Source organism: Coregonus clupeaformis, chromosome 36 (genome assembly GCF_020615455.1).
Source record: "Coregonus clupeaformis isolate EN_2021a chromosome 36, ASM2061545v1, whole genome shotgun sequence".
Taxonomy (NCBI): domain Eukaryota; kingdom Metazoa; phylum Chordata; class Actinopteri; order Salmoniformes; family Salmonidae; genus Coregonus; species Coregonus clupeaformis.
The window spans coordinates 24,870,194-24,884,037 of record NC_059227.1 but is presented as its reverse complement, the minus strand read 5'-3'; the positions used below and the strand labels follow the sequence as shown (position 1 = coordinate 24,884,037).

General features: G+C 42.8%; 1 protein-coding gene across 5 annotated transcripts in view; it reads left to right on the top strand.

The window, feature by feature from the left end:
* Positions 1-13,844, top strand: part of LOC121552926 (MAM domain-containing glycosylphosphatidylinositol anchor protein 2-like) — a 408,550-nt gene that overhangs the window by 277,621 nt on the left and 117,085 nt on the right. The gene's annotated exons all lie outside the window — the stretch shown is intronic.

Here is a 13,844-nt window from a genome sequence, read left to right as displayed (position 1 = left end):
GTGTCTGGAGTATGTGTGATCAGTTTTGTGGTAGGTCTATCTATTTGTCTTGTCTCAATAGCCTCCTTCAGACCAGACCACACTCAATGTGTAATTGTGTATGTCCTAATGTGCACCTACATTGTGTGTAACAGAGCATTACAGCAGCCTCAATGGATCTCATCCTGCTTTCTTTCTTTCTCTCTCTCCACTCCCCTCATCCTCTCCACAGCCATCCAATGTTCCTTTGAAGGAAAGGGTTTAAAATTAGTCCCATCCTCTATAGCTGCACTGTCAAGACACACATATATGCACACACACATATGCGCCTGAGCAATGGGGAAAATGGAGCAGATGCATCCCCACTTTCAAAATAGGGAGGCAAATGTATGTTTTTGCACCCCCACTTTTTACCAAAAAAGTATCATGATCCATTGGGCAATTTGTCATTTTCAGTGATTAGTAATGTTTTGAGCTAGTCACCCCCCTTGGCATTTTTCCTATTTTGTTGCCTTACAACCTGGAATTAAAATTGATTTTTGGGGGGTTTGTATCATTTGATTTACACAACATGCCTACCACTTTGAAGATGCAAAATCTTTTTCCATTTTGCACCCCCTCCCCCTGTCGCCTCAAAATGAATGGTTTTGCGGACTGGAAAGTTTTGCTTCCCTCCCGCACACCACTGTTTTGGTTCAGTGCAGCTAGAAAGCTCTCGTTGCACCCAGTGGTGGAAAAAGTACCCAATTGTCATACTTGAGTAAAAGTAAAGATACCTTAATAGAAAGTTACTCAAGTAAAAGTGAAAGTCACCCAGTAAAATACTACTTGAGTAAAAGTCTAAAAGTATTTGGTTTTAAATATACTTAAGTATCAAAAGTAAATGTAATTGCTAAAATATACTTAAGTATCAAAAGGAAAAGGAAAAGTATAAATCATTTAAAATTCCTTATATTAAGAAAAGCAGACGGCACCAGTTTCTTGTTCTTAAAATGTATGGATAGCTAGGGGCACGATCCAACACTCAGACATTATTTACAAAAGATGCATGTGTGTTTAGTGATTCCACCAGGCCAGAGGCAGTAGGGATGACCACGTGTTCTCTTGATAAGTGTGTTAATTTGACAATTTTCCTGTCCTGCTAAGAATTCAAAATGTAACGAGTACTTTTGGTTGTCAGGGAAAATGTATGGAGTAAAAATAACAATATTTTCTTTAGGAATGTAGTGAAGTAAAAGTAAAAGTAGTCAAAAATATGAATAGTAAAGTAAAGTACAGTACAGATACCCAAAAAAACTACCTAAGTAGGATTTTAAAATTAGTAGGCACCTGCAAAATAACATTTGGTTGTGCTGTTGTATCGTTGTTTCATGACCGATGCAGACAGGGTAGTGTCCGATGCACTCTCATTTGAGAGGCGTGCACCACAAGCTAATTTTGTCATTTCGCTTTGCCTGTGAGAAGTATGATAAGCACGGGCATGTCTGATTAGGCTTCGCTGTATCACAGCCACTGGTAGAATCTCAATTGCTCATGTCCTCTCTCCTCGCCTCCTTCTCAAAACCCATTGGAGGAGAAGGTCAGTAGGGAGGGACCTCTGGCTTTCTCATCCAATGGAGTTTTAGAAGGAGAGGGGGCACGAGGAGTATGCAATTGAGATTCTCCCACTGACATACAGTAACCTTCCATCAGCCTACCAAAGTTTGCAACTTTGCAGAAAACTGCATGTCCGGTAGCTTGCGGGCTGTCAATGAGTAGCTCACAAGTATACTAAACAAAAATATAAAAGCAACATGTAAAGTGTTGGTCTCATGTTTCATGTGCTAAAATAAAATGCACAAAAAGCTTCTTTCTCTCAAATTTTGTGCACAAATTTGTTTTCATCCCTGTTAGTGAGCATTTCTCCATCCACCTGACAAGTGTGGCATATCAAGAAGCTGGTTAAACAGAATGGTCATTACACAGGTGCAACTTGTGCTGTGGACAATAAAAGGCCACTCTTAAATGTGCAGTTTTGTCACACAACACAATGCCACAGATGTCTCCATTTTTGAAGGAGCGTGCCATTGGCATGCTGACTGCAGGAATGTCCACCAGAGCTGTTGCCAGAGAATTGAATGTTAATTTCTCTACCATAATCCACCTCCAACGTCGTTTTAGAGAATTTGTCAGTACGTCCAACCGCAGGCCATGTGTATGGTGTTGTGTGGGTGAGCGGTTTGCTGATGTCAACGTTGTGAACAGAGTGCCCCATGGTGGTGATGTGGTTATGGTATGGGCCGGCAAAAGCTACGGACATTTTATCAATGATAAATTGCATTTTATCAATGATAATTTGAATGCACAGAGATACTGTGACGAGATCCTGAGGCCCATTGTTATGCCATTCATCCGCAGCCATTACCTCATCAAAGTATGTCTGGAGCGTGGAGCGAGATTCCCAAAGGCTGGAGTGTCGGCCTTCTCGCCCGCTCTAATTTCACTAGTAGCGCTCCAGTAGCACTCACTTCACGAGCTCAGGCCAGTAGCACTCACTTCACGAGCTCAGGGCATGCCCGGCCCAGCATGCATTTGTAGTCTACTTGTGTGCTGTTATAGCCCCTTGCTTTAGCTACTGTCATGGGGTTCGCTAAATATTTTCATAAAGAAACTGATAAAACACACAGGTGCTAAATCAAGGTGACTTACGAAGATGAGGACCAAGAGCAAGAGAGGGAGTGGGGTGATGTAGTGTCCACAACTAAACAATTATTGTGGAATCTGAAAAGACACGTATCCCAAAAGCATGATGGTGTACTTATTACGTGCACATGCTAAAAGACGGAACGAGGTGGGAAGATAACTAAGTGTTTCATTGTAGCAAAGTAATTATAAACTAAAAATCAGATCTCTTTTCATTCATTTTTGTTCTATTATCTATACATTAGGCCATAATTGATTTTGGCCCAATAGGCCTGGCATATGTAGCCTAAAATCCTTTAGGCCTACCTATAGAAAAATGTATAAAACAACTCTGCATCTCTGCCCAGCCTGGCAAGAGTGGCTCTGCAAGTGTGGAGAGGGTATTCTCCACTGCTGGCCGGCTCTCCAGGCACCATCGGTTGAGCCTAAAGCCACAGACTGGCCAAACTCGTGTTTCTAAAAATGATTTCTAAAAATAAATTCAAAGGCACGAATAAGTCATCTTTTGTTTAATTTATATTTAATTCTAAGTAAGTCACACCTATATGCACAATTTATGGACTGTAATGATTTAATACAACAAAATGTTGTTTAAATGCTGAGCTCTTTATGTTTTTGTAGCCTATTGCCTCGCACTCGCAAATGCTTCACAATGTATTTCTTTGTAGGCTTGAAATAATTGAAATAATATAGCCTAAATAATTAATTTATATTCCTTCTTAGGCTCCCTGTCTGGCTCCTAACCAATTTAGAGTGTTTATATGCTGTTTAATATGACATGTAGCCTATATGAAATGATGTGCGCTTCTTACATTCACCTTTTTATGTTTATTCAAATACTTTTAATTCAAATCCATATGGTTTGGTTTCAATACTTAAAAACCAAATGGTAGGTCCAGGTCGTCACAAAAATAGATGGGTGTTGGTTAAATTGTGATTTTAATGAATGGAGTGAATTTGGAGAGGCAGTTTTATTTCCTGTGAGCGCAGAGCGGTTTTTAGCGGAGTGTTGGAAAAGAAAATGCAGCGCCAGAGCGGAGCGCAGGCACCGCTCCATGAGGAATGAGCGGGATTTCCAACCGCTCAACTCCGCTCATATGCTCTGCTAGACATGTCACCCATCGAGCATGTTTGGGATGCTCTGGATCGACTTGTACGACAGCGTGTTCCAGTTTCCACCAATATCCAGCAACTTCGCACAGCCATTAAGGAGGAGTGGGACAACATTCCACAGGCCACAATCAACAGCCTGATCAACTCTATGCAAAGGAGATGTGTCGCGCTGCATGAGGCAAATGGTGGTCACACCAGATACTGATTGGTTTTCTGATCCACGCCCCTAATTTTCTTTTTTAAGGTTGTGACAAACAGATGCATATCTGTATTCCCAGTCATGTGAAATCCATAGATTAGGGCCTAATACATGTATTTAAATTGAACTGTAACTGAAATTGTTGCATGTTGCGTTTATATTTTTGTTCAGAATAGATACTGAGAAATAATCAGTAGGGGAGAACCAGGACGGAGGGTAACATCTTTTGTTTTTTTCCTAATTACTCAGGAATTGGTAGTGCTAGAGAGACCATACTGTATTACAAACAACTTATATATATGTCCTCTACCATTAGCAACTGTAATTTAATTTCTATGGTAAATGAGTTTACATTAATAGACGGAGAACAGAACTGCCGCAACATTACTTTTGTACCTGCCGGCGGGGCAGAAGTAACAAAGCCTTGAGATGGAAGTAACAGCTGAGGCACAATATCTATCTTATCCCCATGTTTCTGGTTTTTAATGCTCGTTACTTTCAACAAATGTGACCGACCGGCTCGATTAGGTCTTATGTAGCAACATTTTAAATTGTGTTTTTTACATTGAGTAAACAGTGAGTTTATCCAAAGATTTCAAGACTAAAGGCTGGTTTATACTACATCTATCGATGTCTGTATAAAGTTGTCGCAGTGACATCATGAACATTCTATTGTCGTCCGACATCAAACTTGTCATTGTCATTATGAAAAAGTATAAACACTAAAACGACAGGCTGCATGACATCAGCAGTATGGTGGTCCAAAATAGCCTAACTGGTGTATTGTAAACCAATAAATCCAGCCGTTTAAAAATGTATTTTATTTTGTATTGTTTTATTATTAATATATATAAATATATATATATATATTTTTTAGGGGGTAGATCAGCTTTAATATTGCAGATAGATTGTAACTTCCATCAATGTAATTGTCTGCATCACTTCCAATCTCTCATATATATATATATACAGTGGGGCAAAAAAGTATTTAGTCAGCCACCAATTGTGCAAGTTCTCCCACTTAAAAAGATGAGAGAGGCCTGTAATTTTCATCATAGGTACACGTCAACTATGACAGACAAAATGAGAAAAGAAATTCCAGAAAATCACATTGTAGGATTTTTTATGAATTTATTTGCAAATTATGGTGGAAAATAAGTATTTGGTCAATAACAAAAGTTTCTCAATACTTTGTTATATACCCTTTGTTGGCAATGACACAGGTCAAACGTTTTCTGTAAGTCTTCACAAGGTTTTCACACACTGTTGCTGGTATTTTGGCCCATTCCTCCATGCAGATCTCCTCTAGAGCAGTGATGTTTTGGGGCTGTCGCTGGGCAACACGGATTTTCAACTCCCTCCAAAGATTTTCTATGGGGGTTGAGATCTGGAGACTGGCTAGGCCACTCCAGGACCTTGAAATGCTTCTTACGAAGCCACTCCTTCGTTGCCCGGGCGGTGTGTTTGGGATCATTGTCATGCTGAAAGACCCAGCCACGTTTCATCTTCAATGCCCTTGCTGATGGAAGGAGGTTTTCACTCAAAATCTCACGATACATGGCCCCATTCATTCTTTCCTTTACACGGATCAGTCGTCCTGGTCCCTTTGCAGAAAAACAGCCCCAAAGCATGATGTTTCCACACCCATGCTTCACAGTAGGTATGGTGTTCTTTGGATGCAACTCAGCATTCTTTGTACTCCAAACACGACGAGTTGAGTTTTTACCAAAAAGTTCTATTTTGGTTTCATCTGACCATATGACATTCTCCCAATCCTCTTCTGGATCATCCAAATGCACTCTAGCAAACTTCAGACGGGCCTGGACATGTACTGGCTTAAGCAGGGGGACACAGCAGGATTTGAGTCCCTGGCGGCGTAGTGTGTTACTGATGGTAGGCTTTGTTACTTTGGTCCCAGCTCTCTGCAGGTCATTCACTAGGTCCCCCCGTGTGGTTCTGGGATTTTTGCTCACCGTTCTTGTGATCATTTTGACCCCACGGGGTGAGATCTTGCGTGGAGCCCCAGATCGAGGGAGATTATCAGTGGTCTTGTATGTCTTCCATTTCCTAATAATTGCTCCCACAGTTGATTTCTTCAAACCAAGCTGCTTACCTATTGCAGATTCAGTCTTCCCAGCCTGGTGCAGGTCTACAATTTTGTTTCTGGTGTCCTTTGACAGCTCTTTGGTCTTGGCCATAGTGGAGTTTGGAGTGTGACTGTTTGAGGTTGTGGACAGGTGTCTTTTATACTGATAACAAGTTCAAACAGGTGCCATTAATACAGGTAACGAGGGGAGGACAGAGGAGCCTCTTAAAGAAGAAGTTACAGGTCTGTGAGAGCCAGAAATCTTGCTCGTTTGTAGGTGACCAAATACTTATTTTCCACCATAATTTGCAAATAAATTCATTAAAAATCCTACAATGTGATTTTCTGGATTTTTTTTTCTCAATTTGTCTGTCATAGTTGACGTGTACCTATGATGAAAATTACAGGCATCTCTCATCTTTTTAAGTGGGAGAACTTGCACAATTGGTGGCTGACTAAATACTTTTTTCCCCACTGTATATATATATATATATATATATATATATATATATATATATATATATTTATATATATATATATATATATATATATATATATTTATATATATATATATATATATATATATAATTTTATTTTTATTTTTATTTTTTCTTATTTTTTTATTTTTTTCCTTTATTTAACTAGGCAAGTCAGTTAAGAACAAATTCTTATATACAATGACGGCCTACACCGGCCAAACCCGGACGATGCTGGGCCAATTGTGCGACGTTGCTTCCTTCTTCAAAACATAATTTGGTGAATCATGGGTGACTCCATCATTTGTAACCAGTTTCAGTAAATTCTTTTTGGTAGCATTTCTATGTTGAATATTACAAAATAATTTTGTGCATTTTTCCCCATATTCCATCCAGTTTGCTTTATTTTTATAAAATATTACACTTGATCTTTCTTGAAGAATTTCTTTTTGTTTTTCCTCTAATTTATTCTGAGGCTCTATGTTACAGTTTTTATTGCTATCTATCTGTTCCATTAAACTTTCTATTTCCTTTGTTAGTATGGACTATTTTGACCTAAATTGCTTTTGTTTTCGAGATGAGTACTGAATTGCATGGCCTCTAAAGGCACATTTAAAAGTGTCCCATACAATAAGTGGATTTGCTGTTCCTACAGTTGAAGTTGGAAGTTTACATACACTTAGGTTGGAGTCATTAAAACTTGTTTTTCAACCACTCCACAAAATTATTCTTAACAAACTATAGTTTTGGCAAGTCGGTTAGGACATATACTTTGTGCATGACACAAGTAATTTTTCCAACAATTGTTTACAGACAGATTATTTCACTTATAATTCACTGTATCACAATTCCAGTGGGTCAGAAGTTTACATACACTAAGTTGACAGAGCCTTTAAACAGCTTGGAAAATTCCAGAAAATGATGTCATGGCTATAGAAGCTTCTGATAGGCTAATTGACATCATTTGAGTCAATTGGAGGTGTACCTGTGGATGTATTTCAAGGCCTACCTTCAAACTGAGTGCCTCTTTGCTTGACATCATGGGAAAATCAAAAGAAATCAGCCAAGACCTCAGAAAAAGAATTGTAGACCTCCACAAGTCTGGTTCAACCTTTCCAAACACCTAAAGGTACCACATCCATCTGTACCAACAATAGTACGCAAATATAAACACCATGGGACCACGCAGCCGTCATACCGCTCAGGAAGGAGACACAATATGTCTCCTAGAGATGAAAGTACTTTGGACCTTGTGAAGATGCTTGAGGAAACAGGTACAAAAGTATCTAGATCCACAGTAAAACGAGTCCTATATCGACATAACCTGAAAGGCCGCTCAGCAAGGAAGAAGCCACTGCTCCAAAACCGCCATAAAAAAGTACTTTTTGGAGAAATGTCCTCTGGTCTGATGAAACAAAAATAGAACTGTTTGGCCATAATGACCATTGTTATGTTTGGAGGAAAAAGGTAGTAGCTTGCAAGACGAAGAACACCATCCCAACCGTGAAGCACGGGGGTGGCAGCATCATGTTGTGGGGGTGCTTTGCTGCAGGAGGGACTGGTGCACTTCACAAAATAGATGGCATCATGAGGAAGGAAAATTATGTGGATATATTGAAGCAACATCTCAAGACATCAGTCAGGAAGTTAAAGCTTGGTCGCAAATGGGTCTTCCAAATGGACAATGACCCCAAGCATACATCCAAAGTTGTGGCAAAATGGCTTAAGGAAAACAAAGTCAAGGTATTGGAGTGGCCATCACAAAGCCCTGACCTCAATCCTATAGAAAATGTGTGGGCAGAACTGAAAAAGCATGTGCGAGCAAGGAGGCCTACAAACCTGACTCAGTTACACCAGCTCTGTCAGGAGGAATGGGCTAAAATTCACCCAACTTATTGTGGGAAGCTTGTGGAAGGCTACCTGAAACGTTTGACTCAAGTTAAACAATTTAAAGGTAATGCTACCAAATACTAATTGAGTGTATGTAAACTTCTGACACACTGGGAATGTGATGAAAGATATAAAAGCTGAAATAAATAATTATCTCTACTATTATTCTGACATTTCACATTCTTCAAATAAAGTGGTGATCCTAACTGACCTAAGACAGGGAAAGTTTACTAGGATTAAATGTCATGAACTGTGAAAAACTGAATTTAAATGTATGTTATGCCAGAAAAAAATCAGTTATAAATTCCTCTGTCCTAGTTAAAAACAAGTTATCATCCAATAGGCTTTGATTAAATTTCCAATATCCTCGCCCATGTGGAAATTCAGTAAGAGTAATGTATTTGCCAATTAATTTTATATATTTCAATATAACAAACCAGACAGTTAAAAGCAACTCTCTAAATAATATATTGGTTATTTTCTAGCTTGTTAACTAGCTAGCTAATGTTAAGTTAGCTGGCTAGCCAGTTCAAATAATGACCATATCATATACAGTGCAATTGGAAAGTATTCAGACCCCTTGACTTTTTCCTCATTTTCTTAAGTTACAGCCTTATTCTAAAAAGTATTATTATTTTATTTATTTTTATCTACACACAATACCCCATAATGACGAAGCGAAAACAGTTTTTTAGAAATGTTTGCACATTTATTTACAAAAAAATCTGAAATAACTTATTTACATAAGTATTCAGACCCTTTGCTATTAGACTCGAAATTGAGCTCAGGTGCATCCTGTTTCCATTGATCATCCTTGAGATGTTTCTACAACTTTGATTGGAGTCCACCTGTGGTAAATTCAATTGATTGGACATGATTTGGAAAGGCACACACCTGTCTATATAAGGTCCCACAGTTGACAGTGCATGTCAGAGCAAAACCAAGCCATGAGGTCGAAGGAATTGTCTGTAGAGCTCCAAGACAGGATTGTGTTGAGGCACAGATCTGGGGAAGGGTACTAAAACATTTCTGCATTATTGAAGGTCCCAAAGAACACAGTGGCCTCCATCATTCATAAATGGAAGAAGTTTGGAACCACCAAGACTCTTCCTAGCCTGGCCAAACTGAGCAATCAGGGGAGAAGGGCCTTGGTCATGGAGGTCACTCTGACAGAGTGGCAGGGACTGGGAGACTAGTCAGGATCGAGGGAAAGATGAATGGAGCAAAGTACAGAGAGATCCTTGATGAAACCCTGCTCCAGAGTGCTCAGGACCTCAGACTGTGACAAAGGTTTACCTTCCAACAGGACAAAGACCCTAAGCACACAGCCAAGACAACGCAGGAGTGGCTTCGGGACAAGTCTCTGAATGTCTTTGAGTGGCCCAGCCAGAGCTCGGACTTGAACCCGATCTAACATCTCTGGAGAGACCTTAAAATAGCTGTGCAGCGACGCTCCCCATCTAACCTGACAGAGCTTGAGAGGATTGTAGAGAAGAATGGGAGAAACTCCCCAAATACAGGTGTGCCAAGCTTGTAGCGTCATACCCAAGAAGACTCGAGGCTGTAATCACTTCCAAAGGTGCTTCAACAAAGTACAATTTAATCCATGTGATATTTCAGTTTTTAATTTTGAATACATTTGCAAACATTTCTAAAAACCTGTTTTTGCTTTTTCATTGTGGGGTATTGTGTGTAGATTGGTTAGAAAAACAACAACAATTTAATCCATTTTGGAATAAGGCTGTAACGTAAAAAAAGGGGTCTGAATACTTTCCAAATGCACTGTAGCTGTCAACGTCTTAACTTTAGCTAATTTGTATTATTTATTACAGGAAAATCAATTCACAACAAGATCATTATTTACAAGTTAATGGCGAGCTAATTACAGAAAATTGCTTACGGTTGTGAGTGTGACGAAATAAAAGCAGGGCATTCTACCGGAGAATTTTAGAACTTGGACACTGTCTTGCTGGCCTAACGTTCTTTTCTAATTTGACTTTGGTGAAGGTCATGTTGGTCTTCAAATTATCGTCTCTGGTAAACGCACACTATATCAAATAAAATATTTCACATAAAAAGTGTATTTGTCACATGCACAGGATACAGAATGTGTAAACGGTACAGTGAAATGGTAGTGGAGTCTTTTGTTTAGACATGTAGCTAGCTAGCTAGCTGAACAATTAACCATAATCCCAACTCATAACATTACTACCCTGCATGAATCTACAGGTAGCTAAAGCTAACCAACTAGCTAGGTTCAATGTTAGCTAGCTAGCTAACAGTATGCTTTAACTTGCAATTAAAATTACTTTTTGACAAAATTAGAAACGTATAATATCTGAAAATGTAGCTAGCTAGACTCTCTTACCCGGATATATGGATGAACACTTATCCTTCTTTGTCACGGATGCCAGGTGTTTTATACAACCGCCTTCATTGTTCTATTTTCAACTCCCTCTGCTTTTGCAATCAAACGCCAGAATTTCCTCAATTTCCTCCAGCATTCCACTGAATTCAAAACTCAGTCCTCCAGAAGGTGGAAAGCCTTAGCAACACTTATGCAGTTCTTCATGATATCTTTCAAAAAAGCTGCTTTAGAATGGATTACCTACACATACTAAGCAGTTCATGTTATAGACAAAAGTGTGCTACATGGCCAATCTGAACTCATCTCTCAGCATGTCCAGCCCATCCATTATCTCAGCCAATCATGGCTAGTGGGAAGGTTCCTGTCTTTCTCCATGGATAAACCTTGTAGAGTCATAATTTAACAATTTTATTCGTATTTACAGATGGCATACAAGTTTGTTATTAAGACACAAGAAAGTTCACATGTTCCAGAAGGCATTTCTGCCAGAAAACTCATTTTGATAAAAAAAGAATGTGATGACCTGACTAGATCATAAAAGAACAACTGTCCAGACAGAGGATTGAGTTTACGAATGGACGGTTTATTAAACCAACTTTACACAGGCTACTGTTTGGCCGTAGCCCACGCCAAATAAATGAAAGATAACCCACAAGCCAATCGTGACCTTCTCTTGTGAAGCCCAGACGTAAAAGAGAGAGAGAACAAAGGCTAAACCTGGTCTTAACTTCCAATGCTCCATCCCCCTGCCCAACCCCCCTCCACGCCACTCCGCCAACCGCCAGGATGCCCGGCATCAGAACATTCCAGGCATTCCCGTGATTGGCAGATAGCAGGTTGATTGACATGTCGGACCCCGCGAACACTGGGTACTGATAGGTACAACACAACCATCTACTAGCCTAACACATAACACACAGCTGTCTGTGCGGGTCGCTACACAGCCCCCCCACCACAAAGTCCCTCGTCCCCGAGGGAACAAACAAAGTCTCTGAAGCGACCCGGAGGTCTCCTTTGCCTGCGTGGCTGTGATGGCCGCAGAGTGCCCCTCTGGGAACCAGGGGATGAAGGCAAGGACATGGGGGACAAGGAAGCGGGAACGGGTAGTCACAGTCCGTGGCTCTGGGGAACCACGCGGTGACACAGGGGGAGTGGGCTGTCTGGAGCCTTGTCTGCGGCACCTGGGGGTGGGTGCCTGGAGAATGTCATTGCCAGAGAGGGGGAATTGTGGGGGTTCCTGGGGTTTGGGGAGAAGAGGCCCCTCTATATGGGGCTAACCTGTCCCGGTGCAGTGTCACCTTTCTCCCCCTGGGAGGAAGCTGCACCCGGTAAACAACCTCCCCTACCCTCTCCAGGACACTGCAGGGTCCCACCCAGTGACTGTCCAACTTGGGGCATCTGCCTTTTTTCCTTAGCGGGCTGTAGACCCAGACCAGCTCCCCAGCCACAAAGTGCCTTCCCGGGTGTGCACGTCATAGTTCCTCTTCTGCCTCACACCTGCATTCAGCAGCTGCTCTCTGGCGAAGGTGTGGGCTGTCTCCAGGCGGTCCTGGAGTCTCCGGGCATACTCCGGCCCCGGGGAAACATGAGGGCTATCCAGGGGCCGACCAAACGCCATCTCCGCAGGGGTACGGATCTCTCTCCCCAGCATGAGGAGGGCAGGCGTGCAGGAGTTGGAGTCTTGGACAGCGGAGCGGCATGCCATGAGGACCATAGGCAGGTGCTTGTCCCAGTCACGCTGGTGTTTGGAAGAGACGATGGCCAGCTGCTGTCCAAGCGTTTTGTTGAAGCGCTCCACAAGGCCATCACTTTGAGGATGGAGAGGAGTAGTGCGGGTCTTGTGCATACCCAGCCTCTCCCACATGGTGGCGAACACACGGGACTCAAAGTTTCTGCCTTGGTCGCTGTGGATGGACTCTGCAGCTCCAAACCTGCTGAACATCCCCACTGTCAGGGCGTCGACGATGGTCTCTGCCTCCTGGTCAGGCAGAGCATAGGCCTCGGGCCATTTTGTGAAATAGTCCATGGCCGTGAGCACCCAGCGGTTTCCACTGTCTGTGGTGGGGAACGGCCCAACTACATCCAATCCCACCCTCTCCATGGGAGCCCCCACTGGGAACTGTTGGAGCTGAGCATGAGAGCGGCCTGGGGGGCCCTTTCTCGCTGTGCAGTTGTCACAGCGGTGGCAAAAGTCTTCCACATCCCTCTTGTGCTGCCCCCCAGTAAAAGCCCTGACGGAGGCGGCGCAGTGTTTTTGTGACCCCAAAGTGTCCAGTCCCCACCCCCATGAGTACTCTGGAGCACAGCCTCCCGCAATGCTTTTGGGACCACCACCTGCCACCTCTCCTCCCCGTAGCTGACTCCTTCCATGCCCGCTGTAACACGCCATCAGCCAGCCGCAGTCGCTCAAACTTTGACCACAACCCTTTGGTCGCGAGTGAAAGCGCTGTCACCTCTTCCCATGGTGGCCTCACCTGCGCCTCTACCCACTGTAGCACTGGCTGTAGGTCTGTGTCCCGTCCCTGCTGCTGCCCCCATTCAGCCACGTCGACAGTCTGCAGCTCACAGCAGACAGGCCCGCTCACCCGACACACTGTGGCACAGACCCCCTCCTCTGCACACAGCTCTCTCTCCCGTCCCTCTCTCCGTTCACAGTGGCGGCAACCGTCTGCAGTACAGGGCCGACGGGACATGGCGTCGGGCGTTGGAGTGGCGTGCCCCTGCCCTGTGCACCACCGTGAAGTCATACGGCTGAAGCTCCTCCAACCAGCGTGCCACCTGCCCCTCTGGCTCTCTGAAAGACATGAGCCACTGGAGAGCAGAGTGGTCAGTCCTTACAGTAAAGGGCAGACCACCCAGGTAGTACTTGAAGTGTTTGACGGAAGCCACAACAGCCAAGAGCTCCCGCCGGGTGACACAGTAGCGGCGCTCATGTTTGTCAAATGTTTTGCTGAAGTACGCCACCGCTCTCTCCCCCTCTGGCCCCACCTGGGCCAGCACCCCCACCCATGCCCACATTGCTCGCGTCTGTGTCCAGGATAAAGGGCAATG